Source organism: Stenella coeruleoalba (genome assembly GCF_951394435.1).
Source record: "Stenella coeruleoalba genome assembly, chromosome: 3".
Classification (NCBI taxonomy): Eukaryota; Metazoa; Chordata; class Mammalia; order Artiodactyla; family Delphinidae; genus Stenella; species Stenella coeruleoalba.
In genome coordinates this window covers 141,024,079-141,047,993 of record NC_137148.1, presented here as the reverse complement: position 1 = coordinate 141,047,993, position 23,915 = coordinate 141,024,079, and the positions used below count along the sequence as shown (strand labels likewise).

At 35.1% G+C, this 23,915-nt stretch overlaps 1 protein-coding gene across 49 annotated transcripts in view; it reads right to left on the bottom strand.

Moving 5' to 3' along the window:
* LOC307184329 (teneurin-2-like) overlaps positions 1–23,915 on the bottom strand; it is a 2,867,364-nt gene that overhangs the window by 2,079,584 nt on the left and 763,865 nt on the right. For 40 of the 49 annotated variants that reach the window (XM_079917763.1, XM_079917746.1, XM_079917748.1 and 37 more), the window contains one exon: positions 15,286–15,367. The exons of 7 other annotated variants lie outside the window; for them this stretch is intronic. The gene's annotated coding sequence lies outside the window, so the exon portion shown is untranslated. Of the gene's footprint in view, positions 1–8,773; positions 8,850–15,285; positions 15,368–23,915 lie in introns of all 49 variants that reach the window. 2 more of the 49 variants (XM_079917760.1, XM_079917758.1) reach the window with 1 other exon arrangement.

Below are 23,915 nucleotides of genomic sequence, written 5' to 3'. Positions count from 1 at the left end.
TTTGTTGGAGTGGTTTCATTTTTGCCATGGTTGGGCTATCTAGGGTTTTACTAGTACATGGTCAGTTTTCATTTGTAATGCTCACACTGGAAGGCTTGAGGTTTACTAAAACCTCATAGGCCATTTCAGCACTACCAAAGACCCAGGATGGGTGACTTGCTTTTGTGGCCAGTCCCACTGCTAGTGCTGGAATTTTTTTACTTCTTGTTTCACAGAAAGGATAACTCCTATAGGGCGTCAGCCTTTATGCAGGAAGCCTCGTTCCAGCTTTTGCTATGCACACTGACTATTTTCTCTGCTCAGGTTTCCAAGTGGGTACTGAGAGCCCAGTTTTTAAATCAGTGACTGATTCTTGCTCTTTCAGCTTTAATTCTAGTTTACTACCATGGGTTTGTGTTTCCTTCTCATTTCTGGCATTTGGAGATTACCTTTCACTGTTTTTTCTTACCTCTTGAATTGCACCTTTCCACGTGCAACTGAATACATTTTAAATAAATCTCCTATGCTCCTCTCAATTCCTGTTATAATATATACATCATTTTACTTCTTGGGTACTACTAAGTGATGGTTAAAAAAATTTAAAAAATATGTGTTTTCCATAGCCTCCTACTTTCCAGTAACTGTGAATCTCAGCAGTATATATCTCTATTTGGGACAAATTCAACAACAACAACAAAAAAAACAGAATCTCTGTAGAAACAGTGACTTTCAAACATGGGAAAGAAAAACTATTTTTCCTACAATCTACTTAGTATTGGTGGTATGGATAAAAATATCTCCTTAGAACTATTATCTTGAGAACTTAAGAATTTGAGATCTTATCTTAATTCTGTGTGGGAGGACTGCTTCTGACAAGCTTAATATTTTTGCTCCAGATAACTCACCTCTCAACTTGTCAAGTCTCTGATGTGAGATTCAGCGTTAAACAAAGAGTCACATTGAAAGACTTACACAAGTAGAAAAGTTTAAAGTAAGGCAAGACATGCCTCTCATTAACTAAGAGAAAAAATTCTATAACCTCAGATATGATTCTGTCTCTTTCATGAAAATAATTTACAAATGGGCTTTCTCTAATTTAGTCAGGTCTGTTACAACTCAGGATAAATATGAAAGGGGGTCAAATTAATTTTTTTTCAGTTCTATCTCAATTCTTCAATCCTGCATTTGAAAGATTTTATTATTTTTTCCATTTTATGTTAACATAAGCTGGAATAATAAATGTCCATTATTTAAACCAATTGAGCCAAGGTGTCGACAATGACATCCTGCCATACAACAGAGAATATGTGCTTTATGAGGACTATATGACAACATCCATTAGTCAACTAAAAAGTCAGGGGGTCTGGCTTTCTGAAAGCCACTCCAGTTTCTTCATTTCCTTTGGAAAATTCATAGGTAGTTCAAAAGCATGGATATGCACCTTTAATAGATTTATTGCTATTCTGTACTCTGAAGCATGACAGACATTGTCTAAGGAGAAATATAAATAATATTGTTTGTAAGAAAACTGCTGTCCTGTCATGCTTGTGAAACAGCTTAATGCCTAATACAAATTGGTCATCAGCAAAAATAGTTACTAATAATATATATATATTTTTTGCGGTATGCGGGCCCCTCACTGTTGTGGCCCCCCCCTGTTGCGGAGCACAGGCTCCAGACGCGCAGGCTCAGCGGCCATGGCTCATGGGCCCAGCCGCTCCGCGGCATGTGGGATCTTCCCGGACTGGGGCACGAACCCGTGTCCCCTGCATCGGCAGGTGGACTCTCAACCAGCGCACCACCAGGGAAGCCCACTAATAATATTAATACTATTTATTGTTAACAATATATTAATAGCTATTAATAATATCAAAATCACCATTTACATCTTCTGTAGTCAGGAATCACTGCTCTGCTAATGTCCTCCCCTCTACCCTTTTGGCATCATTCCTTTTCCAAATCTCTCAACTTTCTCTTCTCTCCTTCTCTGCAACTCAGTTCTATAACCCGATAAGCCCCATGCCTACTGCAAATGTTTAAAATAAAGGTTTTAAAATTTCTATTCTGAAAACTATCATTAATATTTTTAGTGTACAACAGCATATATATGTGTACACTTTATTTCCTTTTACCTTATTCCTTCTTTGTGTATATCTCTCTCTATGACAACATGTGAATCAAAGATCCATGAGGTCAAATACTGCATGTTACATCAGTGTACCCAAGACACCAGTACACTACTAGGCACAGACTCAAGATACAATGAATAGTGGATGATAATGGTAATGATAACAGAGATATATCTTCCAGCTCTTTTGGAAGTTGGATTTTTCCCCAATATTTAGATGCAATGAATCTATGACACCTAATAATAGAATTAATGAATTACGTGTTATTAAGGAGTTTAACTTCAAAAAGCAAGCAACGTATCATAATATATTACCTTCTGAAAATAAAACCCCTTTTAACTGCTTGATCTTCACACAACCATGCCTTTCTATATATCAAAATAAAAGACTGTGAGTCATCACACATACTCCCACTTTGAAAAGTCTGGAAAGAACATTTTGAAAGATAAAAATGTTTTCAGCCAAGCCTGTAACAATAAGTATTGTCTGACCAGGCTTTCGCAAATTTGATTCCTCCTTGTAGCTGAATAACTTACAAAATGCCATTTTCCAATCTGACCTCTATTTTGAGTTTCAGAAACTCAAATGGACATCTAAAACAACAAAACATATTCCATACCCTCTCCCCGCAACAAAATATGATTTCTCAAAAATCACTTTCTTGCTGAGGTCTTGTCTTGTATGTCAAGTTTTTGCCAGAAGCCAATTTTTATTGCCAGGTTATAAAACTCTAAAATAGTAGCTCTATTATGAAAACCCTGACATAACCTTAGCCACAGTGAATGGCACCAGTATAATACACTGAACACAGCTTCAGCCATTAGCTCAAATAGCTTGATTTTACCCCATTGTTGTTCATTGTCCCCTATACATTTGCTATAATGCCTGTGGTGCCTTTCAATACCACTTAACTATAGGCTGTCCTCCAGGAAATGTAACGCACAGCCACCTCTGGTGACATGCAGACATGTGCTAGTTAGCACTGGTTTGTCACTGAGATTTTAACTTGATACACTGATACACTTACTTTTTTTTTTCTACAAAAATACACTCCTTTACCGAAAGAACGCACCCCCCCAAGCTATGCTGTAATGTGAAGCTGACAACTTACCTCATTATAGCCTATTGTTTTTAGGTAGCTTACTAAATGAGGAAGATGTCTGAGTCAACCTGCTATTTACAGAGCAGGGGGAAAAAATGTGTTTTTCCTCCATTTCTACTTAACCCGTTCTTTAATCTTAATTGTGTTAGTGTTTTACTTGAATGTGTACTGTTATAACACTATTTTACGTAATGATGTGGTAGACTACAGCCTAATCAGACTGAATTATAAAATCTGGAGCCCTTGGTGAGTTATCAATGTGGGAAGGGCATCAAGCCGTGCAAAACGAGACCTTAAGAAAGACTCCCAGAATCTCCCAAAAGATGAGAAAGAAATACCTTTCTCTCCTTAAGGGTAGTAAGAAATTCTCAGGAAACAGGCTGAGAATATGTAAAAAAGATATCACGAGATTCCTGGCTCATAGTACTAGAGCTAAACAAAGTGCAGCTTCATAACATATATGATTTTCCTGCTGTTTTTAAATTTACAGACCTCCAGTGGGAAATTTATGTAAAAGACACACACAAATTTTTGGCAAAGATAGACAGAGCACTTTGCATTAACAATACTAATATTCTTTTTTTTTTTTTTTTTTTTTTTGCGGTATGCGGGCCTCTCACTGTTGTGGCCTCTTCCGTTGCGGAGCACAGGCTCAGGACGTGCAGGCTCAGCGGCCATGGCTCACGGGCCCAGCCACTCCGAGGCATGTGGGATCTTCCCGGACCGGGGCACAAACCCATGCCTCTGCATCGGCAGGCGGATTCTCAACCACTGCACCACCAGGGAAGCCCAATACTAATATTCTTAAGACAATTTTCTTCCACAGTGGTTGGCTAATAGTGAAAATCTCAGCAAATTCTAACAAGATCTATAACTTTTTATGCATGGCTAATAATTTCATGACACTACATCCAAACCTCCAAAATAATGACTGAGTAAATGTGTGAGCAGCAAGTCTGGATAAAAGGAAATAGGAACATTTTTTTGTCCCGTGCCTTGCTATTGTTCTGCTACTATGAAATAAAATACTGACAATTTAGATGCATCTGCTTAATTTTTGAAAAATCATGAACTGTGACATCAGGCCACCATGAAGTAGATAATATTATTGTTCTTTTCCATCTCTAAAATAGTCTCACAAAAAATTTTAAGTAGGAGAATAAGTTGCCAGTTGTTTTATAAATTGTAAAGGAAGTCAGAGAAATTATTTCTCCAGTCCCAGGTGCACACTGAAGAAATGGGACCACAACATCTGAGTGCACTGAAATTCTAACACACACACACACACACACACACACACACACACACACACACACACACACGAGTTTAAATATAGAAGTAGTGATGGGGCTGCCTAAAACTGTAGGGAAGTGTGTTTGTTTTTTACTGTTATCTTAACAAATAATCACAAATTTAGCAGCTTAAAACAACACCCATTATTATCTCATAGTTGTTGTAGGTCAGGAGTTTGGCTCAGCAGCGTGTCTCTTTAGAGTCTAAAAGCAGAAATCAAGGTGTCTGCAGGGCTGTGATCCTTTCTGGAGGCTCCAGGAGAGAATCCGTGTCCGTCTTCATTTAGGTTGTTGGTGGAATTCTGTTTCATGCAGCTGTAGGTCCCAGTTCCTTGCTGGCTGTCAGCCAAGGGCCATTCCCAGTTTTAGAGGCCTCCCACATTCCCTGGCTCATGGCCTCCTTTCTCCATCTCCAAAGCCAGTAACAGCAGGTTGACTCTTCCTCATGGCAAATTTCTCCAACACACTCATTTCTCATTCTGACACTTCTGCCTCCCTCTTACTCTCTTACAGGTCCATGTGATTCTGTAACCGAGCAGGCCCTTATGGGGCCTTCCAGGGACAGGCCCTTCCCCTGCATTCTCTGCTTCAGCTCCTCTCTGAACTACCTAGATAACAGTATTTGATGCACATTTCTTGAGTTGTTTTACAGATGTGAAAACTCCCCATCAAATGGAAGATGTTAACTATTGATGACCATGAGCACATAACCCCAGGCCTCCTGGAGCCTAAGGAGATAGTGTTGAACCCTGTGACACCGCCCTGTTACCTCACCATCAGCCAAAGAATTGTGCAGGAGCTGTTCACATACCCTGCAACCTCCCCACCCCCAGCTGGCTTTTAAAAGTGCTTTGCCTCAAGAAACCGTTTGGGGAGCTCGAGGATTTTTTAGAGCAGGAGCCACCCATCTCCTTGCATGGCCCTGCAGTAAACCTTTCTCTGCTCCAAACTCCAACGTTTCGGTTTGTTTGGCCTCACTGTGTGTTGGGAACACGAACTTGCGCTAACAATGACTTGTCCTGGATAATCTAAGACAGCCTCCCTATATTAAGATGCATAACATTTATATGGTCTGCAAAGTCCTTTTGCCATAGAGGGTAACACAGAAGTAATGTGAGGGGTAGGGATGGGGGCAAGGGAGAAGACCATAGAAACCACAATCCTATCTACCATAGGGAGTATTATACTCTTATCTTTAAGTTATCATCTTTTTTTTTCATAATATTGTCAATTACTCAAAAGGAAAAGTTCTAACTTTCCTAAGTTAAGTAGAATAAATTTTATTTTCTGAGTTTCCAAAATTTTAGTTTTATCAGTATTATATTACGCTCAGCTCACCTAGTCCAACAAACCCATTTCTGTTCACTTCTATTCTCCCCTACAATATTAAACATGTGCTCTGGAACCACATAAGAATATCCATTCTTACAATCTTTGAATAATAAAATCTTAAATCTATTTCAAATAGACTGTGATGTCACCGTGAGAAGGGTCATGTCTTACTTACTGATTTCTAGGGACAAAATCAGGATGAAAGAATTTCTCTGTGATCTGTATCCTACTGAATTCAAAGCCTTGCACTATAGAAACATTTATTACCTGAAGGCCTATATACATTTTATAAAATTTGACTGTACAACAAGATAACTCACTGTAGAATCGAGTTCATCAGCCTATAGCTTTCTCTATTACATTTCATGGGGATACCATCTCTAAATAGAGAAATCTCCAAGAGAGAGCAAAAACTACTCAGAAACTTCCTTCAGTAACTCACAATCATAACCTGGCTTACACAGCAAGTCTGACACATTCCAAAATAAGATCCACCCACTGAAATTATTTTTCTATGACAAAATAATAGATAGATAGATAGATAGATAGTAAAGCAGCTACTGCAACAATATACTTTGAGAAACTCAAGGAGGAAACCTTAAGACCAGGATATCATTCTGGGAATCACATCCATGGGAAAGGGAGAGAAGGTTGTAGAATATGATGCACTGTTAACTGAAAGTGAAGGTTTGAGGAAAAGCATTCCAGCTTGAGCAAGTATTAATCAATAATAGATGTTTGGAGGGGAGAGGTTGAAAAGAAACACTAAAAAATTCATTTAGTGTAACCCCTTTGGAGGGAGAAAAATAAAAACTCTGACCCTTTCATTATATACATGAGACTCGGTTTAAAAAGCAGGGGAGACCTGTGCAAACTTTAGGTGAGGCTACACTTGTCTTTATTGCTTCTCCAGAGTTATCAAAGAAAGATGGTTACATTGAAAGTTTAAATTATATGCATCACGCAGTCTGTAAGACATTCTTCTTTCTGAGTATGGAAGGCCATGCTTCCTAAGATATGCTAAGGAAAATCCACAACTTAAATAAATGCATTTGTTCTTTGCTCAAAGCTTATGATAAATGTTCAACCAAATCAGTTTCTTTATTTGTAGTGAGAAGCTATTTCCAATTCAGACTCCTTTTCTCCTAGTGGGTAAACTTCTTGGGACATCTCTTTGTAAGAATTCTGCTTCTCTAAGAATAGCTAACTTTACAAAATTTCATGTTTTTACATGACATGTGAAATAATTATCATTGAACAGACTTTAATTTATTCAGGGGGGTATATAAAAGATTTGTTGATATTAATGATAATCATGAATTCTTTATTATTATAAATTAAGTTTCATAATAAAACAGATTGAAAATCTAGTTTTAAAGATCATGTTTGAAATAATTAGATATTTTCGTACAACCTATATCTCAAAAGCTACTTTTGCTCTCTGGGTATGTTTAACACTTACTCAAAGTTGATATATGTTCCACTTGTCACTGAAGTTTTATGTATAATAACTCTTGATAACAGAGGGCAATTATTGGGTTAAAGTTGACACCAACACATTCTTTATCAAGCATGAAAACCTTACCTTGACCTTTATACAATTATTCTTATGAAATGAAGAATTAATGCTTTCCAAAATAGTCATACAATGATATGGGCACTGTATTAGTTTAAGGTTAAAAACTCATGACACTGTGAATGAGATGCCTATTTTCCAGTATTCATTTGCATGATTAAAAGGAAATCTTTGCCTAGCTGAAATTTGGGGTCAAATGGTCGTAGTATCTATTCATAGTAACTATTTATAATGTCTTGCTTTTAAAATTTCAGTGCATTCAAACATCAGTCAAACTAAAAGATTCCAAAATCATGTAATCTCTGCATTAGAAAGAATTACTATAAAGATAATTTAGTCTAACACTTTCTCCACAGCATGGTCTTTCTAAAATTTTTCAGACCCAGTTTGACCCCTCCCACTCCCTATCAATGATGGGAAAAATCACAAGCCTTTGGCATTTTTAAGTAGTTTCAATTTGCAGAAAGTTTTGTCCCTGTTATGAGTCAAAATGGGCTCTTCTGCTATTTCTCTCTTTTGCTATTGGAGTTATATAGACAAAGTCTAAAATGTCTTTTTCAGAAGAAAACACTTCACATATTCTAAAATTCCTTTGTCCCTTGAAGTTATCTTTCCTTCTGCGTAGGCATCTTAATCATTTTAATCTTTTGTAAGATTTCCTCATCTTCCTTCTTTGCTCTGGGAGAACGAGTGAGACAAAGAAGTTGGTATCTCAATTCATAGAGTTAGTCATGTCAGACTGTGAAATTCTTCTCTACCCCCATTGACTTATGTGTGGATCAAACTGGTTATTTCACCTCTCTGAGCTTTTATTTCTTCTGCCACATTTAAGACCGCAAGCAATTTATCCAAACTCTCTGAGCCTTTGTTGTATCCCTTACGATCTGTTTAACCTTGAGTAATACATTTTCCATTTCTGAACCCCTATTTCCTCATCTGTACATGGAAATAATGGAGTTGCCGTGAAGTACTATCAGAGATAATTTGTGAAAGTACCAAAAAAGAATTTCTGAAACATAAAAACACTTTAAAAATGTTAGTGTTTCTGCCCTCCTTTTGACTTAATTACATTTGTCAATATCCCTTTCTTAGCCCCAGTCTTCTTAAAAAAACAAAAACAAAAACTGACAGGCAAAAATTAAAATGTGATAATTTATTTGAAAGATATAAGCCTCAAGTGAGGTGAGTGAGGCAAGAAGCATGAATTGTGTTACTGTTATGTCTACTGCTTCCCCATGACCTGCAAAGAGAAACCAAAAGTCACAGAGCAAATGAGTTTGCTTGTCATGTGGGAATTCAGTGGAAGGTTCACTGCAGGGAGAACCTAGAAATTGCAGACAGAGGGAAGAAAAGGAAAATGTACCTGTTTGGATTCCTTCAGTCTCCTGTCTCTCACTGGCCTTTCCATTTCCAGGTTGTTTCATCTAGCTCCCCAGTGGCTGCATAAGAAGTCAGATCTCAGGACTTGTTATATAATATTTCAACTGAGTACAAAAGTGTAGGAATGATTCTGCATGGATTAGACCAATTAATATGGAGAAGGAAATCTGAGAAACCACTGGCAAAGGCCACATTCATAAATGTAATTCTTTTGGAATTACCTAAAACTAGATGAAGCATTAGCAGGTTAACTTATATTTGTTGTTGTTATTTTGCTATTATTGTCACTTTTATTAAGTTAGTCTAGCAATCACAGAACAAGTTCACATTGTTGACTCATTTTTACATGTAATAAACCATTATTATCATTACTGTTACTAATATTATTATATTACTATTATTATTATTTTAACTTTGCTGCTATATGATATTATCTCCTCATTGAAACTCATGGCCTCACTATTGTAGGCTTTTCAAGGTATGTCCCAATTTATTTTTGCATGTTGTACACTAACGTAAAATCTCTTCACTCTAATCAACTTCAACTATCCATTCCTATTAAGCTTTCTCTTCAACATTAACTTTGTTAATTATAGACAGAATGCACTCTTCAAAAATTTATACATACCTATGTCTAAATCCTTCCTTAAGAATCAGTTTTAATGCCATCTTCTCTATGAAGTTGTATCATATCCCCAGATGGAAATTCTTTCTTTCTCCATTAAGCCCTCATAACACTGACTACTTTCTCCTTATGTTACAGTAATAGATGTGAGTCTGACTTTCTCTATTTCATTATCAATTTCTGCTCATTTACTTAGTGTAGATATTCATTCAGCTGCCATGACACTGATGTAAGGTTCATTTCTGTTTTCACCATTGCACAAAATAATTGGTAAGAATACACTAAATATTATTGAATGGATTGATTAATCTAGTATTTAGAATGTTTTTTATATTTCTTAAGAATGTATTTTTAACCCAGACGCTGCAGAATGGTTCTCTCATCTTTGGGAAAGCTAAGTAAACTTTGATTTTACAGTCTGATGAAGTCCACAGCTTTTCTACTAGTTCAATTAATTCAAGATGTGAGTAGGGATAAAGTTACACTCTCCTATACCCCTCAATCATACGTCCCTATGTCTTTAGGTAACAGTGAAAAGTTACCTTCCTTTCTCTTGCATGCAAAACTGGGCCTCTTCATAAGAAAAGTTTACAAGAAAGGTTTAGAATTTGTAGTCTGGATTGAAGATTTAGAGCAATGGAAGGTGTCACCAAAAGTCTCTTACTGTCTTTCTCCTCTTTGCATATCTGCTCCTCATCTCATCTTCTCTCTATATCAGTCCCACTCCAATAATATTAAAACATGAGCCATATATGCAATTTAAAATTTTCTAGTAGCTCTGTTAAAAAACTCTGAAAAGGGGGTGAAAATGATTTTAATTATATATATATATATATATATATATATATATATATATATATACATACATACTTTTTTTTTTTTCTTTTTTTTTTGCGGTACGCGGGCCTCTCACTGTTGTGGCCTCTCCCGTTGCGGAGCACAGGCTCTGGACGCGCAGGCTCAGCGGCCATGGCTCACGGACCCAGCCGTTCCGCGGCATGTGGGATCCTCCCAGACCGGGGCACGAATCCGTGTCCCCTGCATCGGCAGGCAGACTCTCAACCACTGCGCCACCAGGGAAGCCCTAATAATATATTATATTTAACCCAATGCATCAAAATATTATTCTTTAATCAATATAAAGATTTAATAAAATATTTTACAATTTTTCATACTAAATCTTCAAAATCCTCTCTACATTTAACACTTAACAGTACATCTCAATTTGCATTAGCCACATTTCAAGTGTTCAGTGACCATGTGTGACTAGCGACTACTGTGTTGGATACCCTGACTCGATGTTATACAAATCAGTTTCTCTTCTTCAAGGTCCTACCTCTAAAATGTTATACCCAATCGTCTTGAATGATTTTTCTCTTGTGCATGCATATTTTTTTCCGATTATATATGTATTATCTTAAGGCAAGCCTATGTCCTTATTTACTTATTTGTTTATTTCCCTATACCATGCATAATTCAGTGTGTAATACACATTTATCACTTGCCTAGTATCTGATGCTAGACTTTTACTATATCCCTTGTTAATTCCCGATCTTTTCATTGTATTGTCTAAACTTTCTGTAGATCTACTATGCATATTACCTGGTCTCTCATGATCATTATGACCTGGGAAACAGCTCAGCATAACAGAAGTAACACAAATATACATATATCCAAGTCTTAGATCCACTGATGATAATCTGATTTCAGGTAGTAACTTAATCTCATTATACCTGCATTTCTTAATCTGTAAAATGAAGATAACTATTCATAAATTTTCTGCCAGATTAGGATTTTGTGAGCACAGTTTAAAAATGTATGTCAAAGCATTTTCTAAGTTGTAAAGCACAAAAATAATGCAACGAATATGTGGTTATGCTATTTTTGTTTTGCTTTCAATAAGCTAATTTTTTTTTGGCCTTTGACTAAAGTAGAACATCATGCCAGTGGTTCACAATGGCTTTTAAAATCCCCTCACAGCTCATAATTTATAGTTTTGAGTCCAGTAACTTATAAAACCACTTGGAATTAATTTTTCTTAAGTATACTAATTTAATTGTCTACACTGAAGCTTTATTTTTCCATGTCTTACAGACTAGTAGGAGATTCCTAAAGCTAGCTAAATACCTTTATAGTTTTCCTAAGCATTTTAATGCTGGGTAGAAAGAAGCAAAGATATTTTTTTTAAAAAAGAGAAAAGCACAATAAAATACTTTTGAGTAATTGGACTTATTACACCTAAAGGAGTAAGCTTTGCCAAGATTAACACTCATTGCAAATCAATATTGTCAGAGTTCTAAATTCATTTTAATATTTTGGTAAATTGATTAGCACTGCATTGGAAAAATTACAATTTTTTTTTAAAGTGCCAAAGCAAAGGAAAAATAAGGGTACAATTTTTTTTTTTTTAAGACAAAGAAGCTTCTCTATTTTTTCAGGTGTATAAGTAACAAAAACAGATTTTCATCTAAATACTACAAGGTTTATCTGTTTTATGCTTATTTTTAAACAAAAATATTGAGAGCCATTTGGTAAATCTGAAATAGGATTCATACAGACAGACACACACACACACACATACACACTAAAATCCACTTATGAACACCCTTTAAACAGCACACCTGCTCAATTAGAAAGCACCAGCAAAACAGGAGGGGGTAACACATTTCACTGCATTCATACAATGGGTGAGCTGCTTAATCAACTCCAATAGTGTTTGCTCCAGTCTAATTGTGGTTTGTACCAGGTATGAACAGGCTCTGTCTCTTGAGTAAAATTTCTCACCATGAGGCTTTTTGTAAACTTTATGCAATTACCTGGATTATCAGTACTATTAAAGGTTTGATCTTAATTTATTGTATTTCAAAAATTAGGTTAACGCTCTTGAGAATGATAATTTTTCTAAGCCATTCTGAAATATCAACATCATCCATAATACTGCATTTTTGCAATCAATAGTCCTTCAATTTCCAGTTTTGTCTTTGCTCATGAACTCTGTAATTTAAGAGTTTTTCATATGCCTTCATAAATGTCTAGTTATATTTTCCTCCTGCCAATTTCATCTGAAGACCTAGTTTTGTTCATCATTCCTTAGTCCGATCTTTGGATGATATTATCTAGGAGCAACTTGGTCATAGCTTGTGTTTCTTTTGGTTTTCTTGCATATCAACAGAAGAAAAATTATCAAGTTAAAATTATTAAGGTTGTAGAAATGTTTAAAATATATAGATAAAAAGAGAACTAACAAGACCCATAGACTTTTCCTTGATAACAGGACAATATGGCACTTCAACCTATGGCATTAGGGTCCTAAAGCCAAACTAGCAGTCAATAAATATCATGAACCACAACCAACCTGAATTTGATTACTCAGTGGTTATAGAGCTGAAACCGAAAGCCTCTAAAAAGAATCCTAAGCTTGTGACATTTACAAAGCTGTTTCTAAAGACAAAACAGGTATGAAAGGTCATGACAGACTAATGCTTTGGAGGGCAGGAGGAGGGAGCAATTCATCCACAAGAAGATTAAAGGATTCAAAGTTTTAGAGAACAAAGTTTGTAATTTTTCTGTATACAAGAGAAGGTGTTGTTGTGATGCATATATCTGTAATGTATCTTAAGTATGAAAATAAGATGAAGCGAATATGGAATAATTTGCATTCACTTAAATTCATTCTATCAGGTACCATTTCCTTCACGCATCCTATGAATCACATGATGAAAGCACATGTGGAAAAAATAGTGAGACAGAGACAAAGACAGAGAAAATGAGAAAGTGGAGGCTGCAGAGTCTGGTAATTTGGATAGTATACTATAATCTAGAAACATTTACTGATAATTCCATATAGTGGATATTTGGGGGCTTCCTTGCTAGCATCCATTCCCTGTCCCTCCCAGAAGCTACTGATTATCTTTAGAAAACAATATGATCCAAAGAAGTTGTCTTGGAATGAGACCACTAACATAGACCATAGACTACTAGCATAGCTGAGGCCAGTTCCACATCTATTCTTTTCATCTATTTGCTCTAAAAATATTTCACTGTTCTGTATAAATTAGTCTGGTTGTGTTTCTGGTTACATGCTGCAAACAAATGAATCTTAAATAAACTCTCAGTGGAAGCCTCCAACAATAGCTAAATTAGGGTCATCGATGACTGTAGACCTTCCCATCTTTGTAACTATACTATGTTAAAACATGCCACATTCTAAAAATTTTTAAGTTCTTGAAATAATCAAAAATTGACTTTGAACTAAAGTACCAATTTTTAGATTACAAAACGTCTTGACATCAATTATCATAAGCTTTTAATTAATGTCTCAAAGAATAACCATCAGCATATTAATTAACTGACATTTAAAAAATATTAGTATGGTATCAATTTTTAACATTTGTTTTAATTGAAGCCACCGACTTCCATTGTATTAATTAGCATCTGTCATAAAAAAATGTTTTACTGAATGATTTTCACACTTTTGTGTTTTTCAAAGTATTATCCCTGTCAATATTTTCAACACAGCTATATTTGTATATAATGTACCATTTGTGTGTATAATGTACTTGTGTGTATATATATGTATATATATGTAAACAAGTACTTTATGCAATAAAGTATCATTTAGTTAATAAAGCATTGGTCATCACAATATAAAGTTACAAACAGGACTTAGTTTTATTACTTGTAAAAAATAAATATGCATGAAAATATTTCTTGTTTGTAAGAAAATCACTTAACTTTTCTGGATTCTCAATCATTATCTACAAAAAGAGTAGGGTAGACTATATTCTCTTTAGTTTATCTCCCAACTTCAAACTGCATGATGTAAGGTGTTGTTCCAAAATTTTGGAAATCATTGTCGTTCCAAAAATTTTGTCACCGGAATGAACTCCTCAGGTCAAGGTTAATAATCAAAATACTTAAAAATGTGATAATAAAACATTTCTACTGTTACCATTAGAACCTTAAGACTGCTAATTTGCAATATGTATAGTTTATTAAAAATTGGCAACAACAAATTAAGTTTTAAGGGTAAAGATATTTTCGGTAAGTGTATTTTGTCAACAGAATTTAAAACTAATGAAAGAGAGTTGAAAAACTATTTTAAAAAGAGTTATACTCTAAATAATAAAAGCTTACTTTACTATTGGCCCATAGGCAAAAGCTGTAGTAAAGATGATTAAAAAGGAGAAAAAGGAAACAGTATTTGCATTCATTCTGGTAATAGAATATGAAATTAAAGCGTGAAGGGATTAATGTTTTAAAGCTTGACTTGCAGTGATAAAGCTAAGGTATTAGAACAGACAACATAACCGTTACAGGATAGACAAGCAAAGAAAAACCAGCAAATGCCTTAAAGATGAGCAAGTCAACCTAGAATGGAATTACAAAATGATTAATCAATACAAATGAGAAACTGTACAAGGAAAGAGAGCTTGGTGAGACTTCTTATGGGACTCAACACTGCGGCCGCTTAAAGATAATGAAAGGAGCCAGCCAAAGCCAAAGAAATGCTTTCATTCCGTGGCAAAGTCATTTGTGAACAGTTTAAATTACCCTAATCACCTCCCCTCCAGCCGTCAGTAGGCTCTGACTCTTTAGTTATTTAAAAAGAGGAGTTTGGGGAAATGAGTTCTGCGAATCTAAGCTGCAAAATAATTATACACACACCGTTTTAGCATTTTAACAATGCAATCCCAAACATTTGTTCTCATTAGAATGCAAATCGACTCATTTAATAATCCCACAAGAGAATTCCACCACACTCAGCTTAAAAAGCACAATGGTATTCAAAATATTATTAATAAATGCCAAGTATGGAAAAGCCAGTTTATTTGCCAACAGCTCAGGCTAGATAAAAGAAATATACTTACATTTCCAACCTTTTTTGTGTGTTGTTTTTCTGGCCACATTTAGTTTAATTGAAATTTAACAGTTGAACTGGTCTGGGACAGACTTCAAAAAAGAAAAGAAAAAAATCAAGGTGACAATTCCTTCTGTCTGGCACATAAACTTTCACACTCATCACAGAGCCACAGTTTATCATGCAAACCAAAGACATGCATTTATCCTGAGTAGTGTCTAATTTCATTACTCTAAATTGTTAATTGTCTTAGCCTGTGGTAGACAGGAGACAGTTTAGGATTTAGTTTGTCTTAAGTTGCAAGACTAGGAACAAATCACCAGAACTTATGAATATGAGCTTTCTTTAGCAAGAGTTGTTTTTTTTTTTAAGAATAAAAACTTTTTCAAAAACACAGTTTTGACCCTAAACATAGCGATTTTTACACAGCCAGTACTGAAAATTTTGTTATACATAGCCTGTATTACAATATTAAAAAAAAAATTCTCCAGAACTATTATTTTAAAAGAGTCTTCTAGCCCACTTTTTCAATTAAGAATATTACTTCCATATTGAATGGACTTAACTTTGGTAAAACTCAATCACCAATTCACTCATTTTTCATTCAGACTTTTATATGCAAGTCACAGTCCTATTTTATTTGTTATTGCCAATCTTTCTTTCTTTCTCCAATTTAATACCTTGCTTATATTTGAGACTCCCCTTGGATTGAATCTCAAGGAACTACTAAAACTACTAAAAACTTTTTCTAACTCATCATACATGCACTAAGAAAAGGATTTACAATTTATACATGGAGACAAGTAGCTAAAAAAGTGCTATCCTTCACAGGAGTAGTGTCATTTAAAAAAAATAAAAGAGTGGATTTTCAGACATAAAGACAGATCCATATATCTGTTGTGCTCATTCTTTGTGAAGGGTGACTGTAACAGCGTAGAGAGCATCACTTTATTGAATTATCAAAAACAGAAATAATTAAATGACTACACACACACACACACATACACACACAAAAAACAGAACAAACACCTGAATTATTTCCCTAGTCAACTATGATCAAATGTAAATATGATTCAGTTGCAAACTATTAGGCAGAGAGCCAAGTCTGCTAATAAATATACATTCAGACTTTGGCATGCATACTTGAAATGTAGAGCCAACGTAGTTTAGATGGTTTATTTTATATAAACAGTTATAGAACAGAATAAGTCCTCTCAGGGCATGCTATGAACTGAACTGGGTTCTTCCAAACTCATACGTTGAAGCCTTAACCCCTAATGTGACTGTATTTTGGAGATAGGGCCTACAAAAGGTACTTATGAAATGAGGTTGCAAGCATAGGGTCCTAATCCAATATGACTGGTGTCCTTAAAAGAAGAGAAAGAAACCTCAGTGAAATGACCACGTGAGGGCACAGTGAGAAAGGTGGCCATCTGTAAACCAAGGAGAGGGGCCTCAGGGAAAACCTGACATGCTAACACCTTGATCTTGGACTTCCAGCATCCAGAACAATGTGAAAATAAATTTACGTTGCTTAAGCCACCTAGTCTGTAGTATTTTGTTATGGCAGACCTAGAAAACTAATACAGGGTGTCATCTCTTTTCTCATATCCCTTGGGCACCTTCTTTACCTTTCTCAGACTTTACACATAGATTAGCAGAAAGAACAGATATCCTCAGGGGCATGACAGAGAGAGAGAGGAAGTCTTTTATTAAACACAGTTTATAATAGTGTTCAAATTAGTAATTTAGGAATCAAAAAATGGAGAATGGAGAACAATTAGGAAAAATTATAATAATTATCTATTTGAGATAATGGCCTAAAATAATTCTCCAAAGCAGTTGTACTATAATTCTTAGCTTGAACCTAATATAGCTAGGATAACACTCCTCCATAGTAATTGATGGGTACCAATATTCAATCTCACTATAGACTACTGAGAATCAGCTAGTATCTACATATGAATATTAACCCAGCTGTTAAAACACTCAGATCCTTCTCCTGTAATTTTCTCTCCAATAGACGACATTTAGACGAAAGTAAAAGGAAGGACTCTACAACATTTCTGTCCTGGATACTAGCAATTTAAAAAGTATAAGTAATTATAGATAAAGCAGATGGACAGGTACTGATTTACTTTGAGGAGCTTAGTCTTTTAGAATTATATTCCTTTCTAGATGCATTTCTGTGTTACATCTACTTCTAAGGCACCTGTTATGTGGGAAAGGAGAAAGAAAATTTTCAAAAACCTTTAGAAGGGAGGATGAGAATAAGTCCTAGAAGAAAACTGAAAAAAGGGCACAGTGAAGGAGGAAGGATACATCAAACGCAAACTGCCCACTGTGAATTTGCTTTGTTTGCTTGTAGTTTCAAATAAGACACTCTCAGGGTTGTAAGAATATAAAATGGTTGTTGGTAATTGGGGGATACCCTGAACTGCTGTGCCACAAAGATGAGAGCAACAAGATTGCTGTCAGAAAGCGAAACTGCACACAGAACCTCCTTGAAGTATTCTTACTAAACACTGAACCCAACCATGTTTCTAGAGCTAACATCCATTAACAAGAAATACAAGGGAAAGAGAACACAGTAAATAACACCACAAGGAAGCAAAGAGAAAAAAGGAGAACATGGGATGAATGAAATATTGTTAACTTTGATAGATGGGCTAATGGCACTGGGACAATGAATTTTATAAAAATATACTCCTTTTTAGAAATGTATATTAAAATATATAAGGTTTAAATATCATGATATTTGGAATTTATTTTAAAATGTTTCAGTAAAAGTGAAAGATAATACATGAAGCTAATGTGATAAACTCTTGATAATTCTGAGTCTAGGTAATGAGTATAGAGAAGTTGATCTAGTTTTTTTTTTTTTTTTTTCTTTTAACACTTTAATAAGAAAAGGTGCTAGCTAAGCTGAAAGAGCAATATACAATGAATCAGTGTGAAGTTTTACAAATTCACTAGAAGAAGGCTGAATAGTTTCCAGGCCAGCCAGAGTTCTCTATATGCTGATGGGTTGGATTATCAGATATAAAGAACATGGCACTCTTATGTAAGGTCAGAGAGTTAAAAGGATTCACAGAGGCAAACACTGGTCATGACCATCCAAGCATTATTAAGATGGCAGGAAGTCTTCAACATTGAACTCTGAATATTTCTTGCCCCAGTGACAAGATGGTTTCTATGCTGAGATGCCTAAAGGACTGAGGCATCAAACAGGTTGACCACAGGCCATTACTTATTTGATCTGATAGGGTCTTTTAAAAAAAAATGTTTTAGTTAGTCACCAACATTTAAAAAATAGATTATTCCATATAAACATACTTTTTTAAAAACACCTCTCCTGAAAAATCAGGATGACTTGGTTTTATTTTCTGGTGTGGTCATTCAATAAGACTAAGGAGCCACTGATCTTTCAGATATGGACATGCACTCTCCAATCTCCAGGAACGGCTAACAATTTATGATAGTATCACTTCCTGGCTCCTGTAGGCATTTAGCTTTGTAACACATGATGTGTTGTGTTCCATACTCTTCCTACAAGACCATTCATTACACATGGGATGAAATAACTGTCTAGGCTTTCTGCATTAAATGCTATTTAACATTTAGTTCATCATGTTCCATGTTTTTGACTCCAAGCTCACAAAGCAATCGAGGGATTCTCATGGAGAGTTGTCTACAGGGCGTGTATGCGCAGTACATGGACAGCCCTAGATTTGAATCTCAGCTCTTTTATTCCCTGACCTCAAGCCCTTTACATCTAAGTTTACTAATCATTAATATGGGGTTAATAAATTTAGCTGGTCATAAAGTTGTTTTAAATATTAAATAAAGCATTTAGTCCAAAGATCGGCATATATTAAAAATAGTAGCTGTTGTTACTATTACTAGAAGTAGTAATGGTGCTGGTATTTCATGGGATTTGAGTATTTTTTGGCCTATGACAGTGAGGTCTTAAATCAAATCAGTAAATTTTTTTTTTTTTTTTTAGTAAATTGTTTTTAAGGTATGATTCAACTTTCCATGCTGTTTGACCACAGGAGGGGAAGAGATTGGTAAGGCAAAAACGACATGTATCAGTTAACTTATTGCTGCTTAGCTTAGCTCCACATCTACTCTTCTTTGCACAACTCTGTGCAACTGAAGTTGGATCCTGTAAACATCTCTCCTTTAGTATCTGGCACAATGTTAGACTAATAGATAATACTGAAGAGGCACTGCAAAATGAAGGGGCTTCTCTTCCTTTCTTGCACCTAATGTGCTGCTTTCTTTCCAACAAATGGAGTTGAGCAGGACATCCAGTGGTGTGCAGTCTCCAGTGAGTTTCTCCAGCATACTGTTGGGAAGTCTCCCAATACGTTTCAATGGCAGCCCAGAGGTATGCTTCCCAGTAAACTTCAGTATCCTGGTGGGAGTCTTCATTGTTAGTGTTTCCAGCAGGCCAGAAGTATCCCAAGGACTGACTCTAAACTGTTTTCCAAAGTGTTTTTTTCTCTGTTACACATACACCAATACTGTATGAGAATTCCAGTTGCTCCACATCCACAGATACATTTGGCATTAGTCTCCTCAGTTTTATCCATTCTGTTGTATATGTAGCAGTGTCTCACTGTAATTTTAATTTGCATTTCACCAATGAGTAAGGCTGTTAAGAATCTTGTCTTGTGCATTTTTTTTGTACTAATTGTCTCTTCAAATCTTTTGTTCAGTTTAATTGGGTTGTTGCCTTTTATTATTCAGTTATGAACTTCACTGTATATTCTAAATACCTTTTTTGTCAGATACATTCATTGCCAATGCTTTTTTATCAGTATATAAATTGCCTTTTCATTGTCTTATTGTTTTTATAAGCAAATTCTTTAAATTTTGGTAAAAAAATTCATTTTTAGGCATCTTTTAATGGTTAGTACTTTTTGTGTTCATCTAAGAAATTTTTTCCAGTCTCAAAAATAGTTTTCAAAAGAAAAGATATTTTCTTTTATGTTTGGGTCTATAATACATCTCAAATTAATTTTTGTTTATGGAGTAAAATAGGGGTTGAAGTTATTTATGTTTTATACATATACCTAGTTTTAGCATGATTTATTGAAAAGGCTGCATTTTCCACCATTAAATTGTTTTGGCATCTTTCTCAAAAAGCAATTGAGCATTTTATTATAGGTTTGTTTCTGGACTCTGTATTCTGCTTCATTTCAGAAGCATGAGACACCCCATTGTGCTTCTCTAGAAGGGGCCCTGTGTGCCTTTACCTACTCCTCGTCTTACTTAGCCAGTGAGATGGGGCAAAAACAGAAACCACAGGCAGTTTCAGGAACATAACCGCAGAGAGAAATCGTGTTTCACTCAGCAGTTAAAAAATTAGCATAAAGATTTACAGTGGTGAACAGAGACAGTGGTGTGACTTAGTGGTGTGATGGATGGTGTAGAAGCACGCCTATGCGAAGATACTTTAAAGACTTTCTGTGCCTCCAACAGAGCATTAAGATGTTCCCATGCTTCTCTAGGAGGTGCTTGGCAGCAGCTGAGAAAAAAACCTGTAGTCCAGCACAATCCCCAGGATCACTAACTGGAGATTACAGTCACCACTGTGGACTGCTCATCAGATAGGGGTACAAGGAGTTCAGAGGAAACAGCTGAACAATGACCACCAAGTACCTCATACCTCTTTCCAATGTTGCCATGGCAATAGATATGCCTCGTAGACCTGAGACTCAACCAGGTAGAAATGGAGAGGGAGGGGTCCCATCATGGTTGAGAAGACTCTTAATTGACTGGATAATCCAAAATTCACAAAGATGATGCTATTTTCCTTTGGGTTGATTTGCATCTTGCTTATAATAGAGATTAACTTGAGATGTTTTTTTGAAAACAAGAGCAAGAAGGTTCTCTTTTCTTTTAATAAAATTTACAAATTGAGAAATTCATATTATCTAAACTAAACCTCATTTTGTAAGCCTGGGATCTTTCATATAAAAATAGAAGTGCAGTATATAAGAAAAAAAATCAATGTGGAGTCAAAGGCTTTAATACAGTCTTAGTCTTATTACTTTTTAGCTATGCACCACTGGGAAAATACCTTTAAACTCCTTCTACTTTATTCCTTTTAATATCAGAATTATTTATTGAACAACTGAAATATACCAAGCACCCTGATATGCTGTTTACATGAATAATCTCATTTAATTTTTACAGCAGTCCAGAGAGACAGGTACCATGTTATTTCCATTTCATGGAAGAGGAAGGAGCATTAGAGCTCTTTGAAAAGTGAAATGGTAGTCACGTTTCTGTCTCAGAAGTTTGTATGTGTATGAAATCAGACAATGCATGTGAACATGTTCCCACATGTCAAAGAGCTAAACCCTTGCTATTGTTACTATTATTTATATTCTCAGAGTTCTTCAAATTGCTTTACATTTCTCGTTTCTGGATTCATATTTCTCTTCTCTACAATGCCCCTTAGCAGCAACTCTAATTAGCTTGCTATCCTTTATGCAAACTGCTTGCCTCACTTCTATATCCATATGTTTGAATACAATTTTTCCTTGGCCTGGATTCTAGGGAACCTTAATCCCATGTGAACTCAGGTGGCTTCCTGTTTTAAAAGGCAGCTAAAATCTAGCCATATCTAGAAGCTCTTCTGTGAAGACCTCTACTCAGCTTCCTGTTCTCTCTTGGCCCAAGTGCGCTTAGGGTACACTTCTTACTTGATATTTGGGTGTTCCAGTTTTAAGTGAATGCTCTCTTTCTTCCTAGTTATATTTTATAGACTCTTTTAGATCATGATTTGGGTCTTCTACTACACTTTAGACCCATCACTCTATCTTGTCAAGGTAAACACTATGAATTGGCTCCATCCCAAAACAGAAGTGACAGAAGTCTACTGATAGTTGAGATAGATGCTAGACTCTCTTTTAGCAAAGGATCAAGGAAAGCACAGAAGGAGATTTTCATTTTGCTCTTATTCACTTAATATTGCACATTTCTCTTTGCAATACTCTGTCATGCAGGTTCCACTACTGGGATATAAAGTTAGAATATGTTCACATGTGGCAAGTTTATATAAGAAAAGTTAAAGCCAAATAAATATTGTTTCTGCTTCTGAGAACACAATGGGTGGCAATTTCTTTACTAGAAAACATCAATGTCGTTTCACAAAACTGAACTTATTCGGGTGACAGTATTAGCAGTATTTTCTTCCTTTATGTGCTTTTAAAAACAAAACAAGATTATACTTTATGACTGCATTTCTCTAATCATCAAAATAGAAGAGAGATGTTTTAAACATAGTCCAAATACCCTATTTTATCTTTGGGCTTCAACTCTAAATATCAGTAGTGTTCCAATAACATAAGTTTATGCTCGTATACATATGTGTATGGACATTTTCCCTTCCATTTCTGAAACACCTGTTGCTATAGTTTCTAAGAATTCAGTCATAATAATTACTTTTTAATTAGCCTAATGTGACACTCTGTTAATTTAAAAAGGATTCACATAATACTGAAGACTAAAATTGTATTTTAAATTAACTATAAACTCCTTGAAGTTAGAGACTATCTCTTAAATTTCTTCATAGCAAAAATTTACAGTGCAGTGTTAAGATTTATTGATTGGAAACTCTTTTGAATTTTAGTAACGTATCAGTCATAATACTAGTTAATAAGTAAAGCAAGCATATATGCATTGTTAATTCTTTTTAACCCATGAAAAATATGAGAGTATTCTAATAGTATTCAATTACTGTTATTTAATTTCAAATTTTTCTGAGTATGACTGACTTGTGGAGTCTATTTTTGCTCTTGTCTTTTTGTACTACTTAAGCAATCAGACATGACAGAATGTGCAATTATTCTGAGGGGTTGGGGTGTGCCCCTTCTTGCACAGATTTTGTTTTACTCATGCTTTCAATCATGATAGACATGCAATTATTACGCAACCGTGTCTTGAAACCATCAAAATAGTCAGTTATTTATAAAAACAAGAAAGAACTTATACATACGCATTTCCAAATTAAACTGCTGAGACATTTTTATTCCAACTTAACATTTGTATTTCTAAGTAATTATGAATCCTGCTCTTTGTAGAATAGATTTCTTAGACTATTCTACAGATAAGTATGTTCATTATTATCATGCTCACATTTCCCAAATATTAAAAAGAGGTTGTGGTTTATATGTTACTTATTGACTATTCAGAATGAATCTCCCTAACTCTAAGTTAACTATATTCATTTTTAAAAAATAATTAATGTGATGAATATGGAAAACAAAACCAGTGAATTCAAACCTCAAAATATTTAAAAAGCATGAATATTATTTGCTGTGTATTTGGCCCCAAAATATCTGAAAGTGAGGAATTTAACTGAACTTTTTACTGAGTAAACACAAATTTAGGCTGAGTCTATCTGAAACATGCTAGACTATGAAATAGTAAATATCTTGTTCATTTGTACCTAATGGTATGATAAAATGGTGAGCTCCTTCCATGGCTTTACAACTAGTGCACTAAACGCTTTAATCCCATAGCTGGCTTAACTGTTCCCTTTTCATCCACATTATAATAAAATTGAAACAAAATTGATGTCTCCACACTTCTATGGACAGCTAACATATTCATTTTAAACTC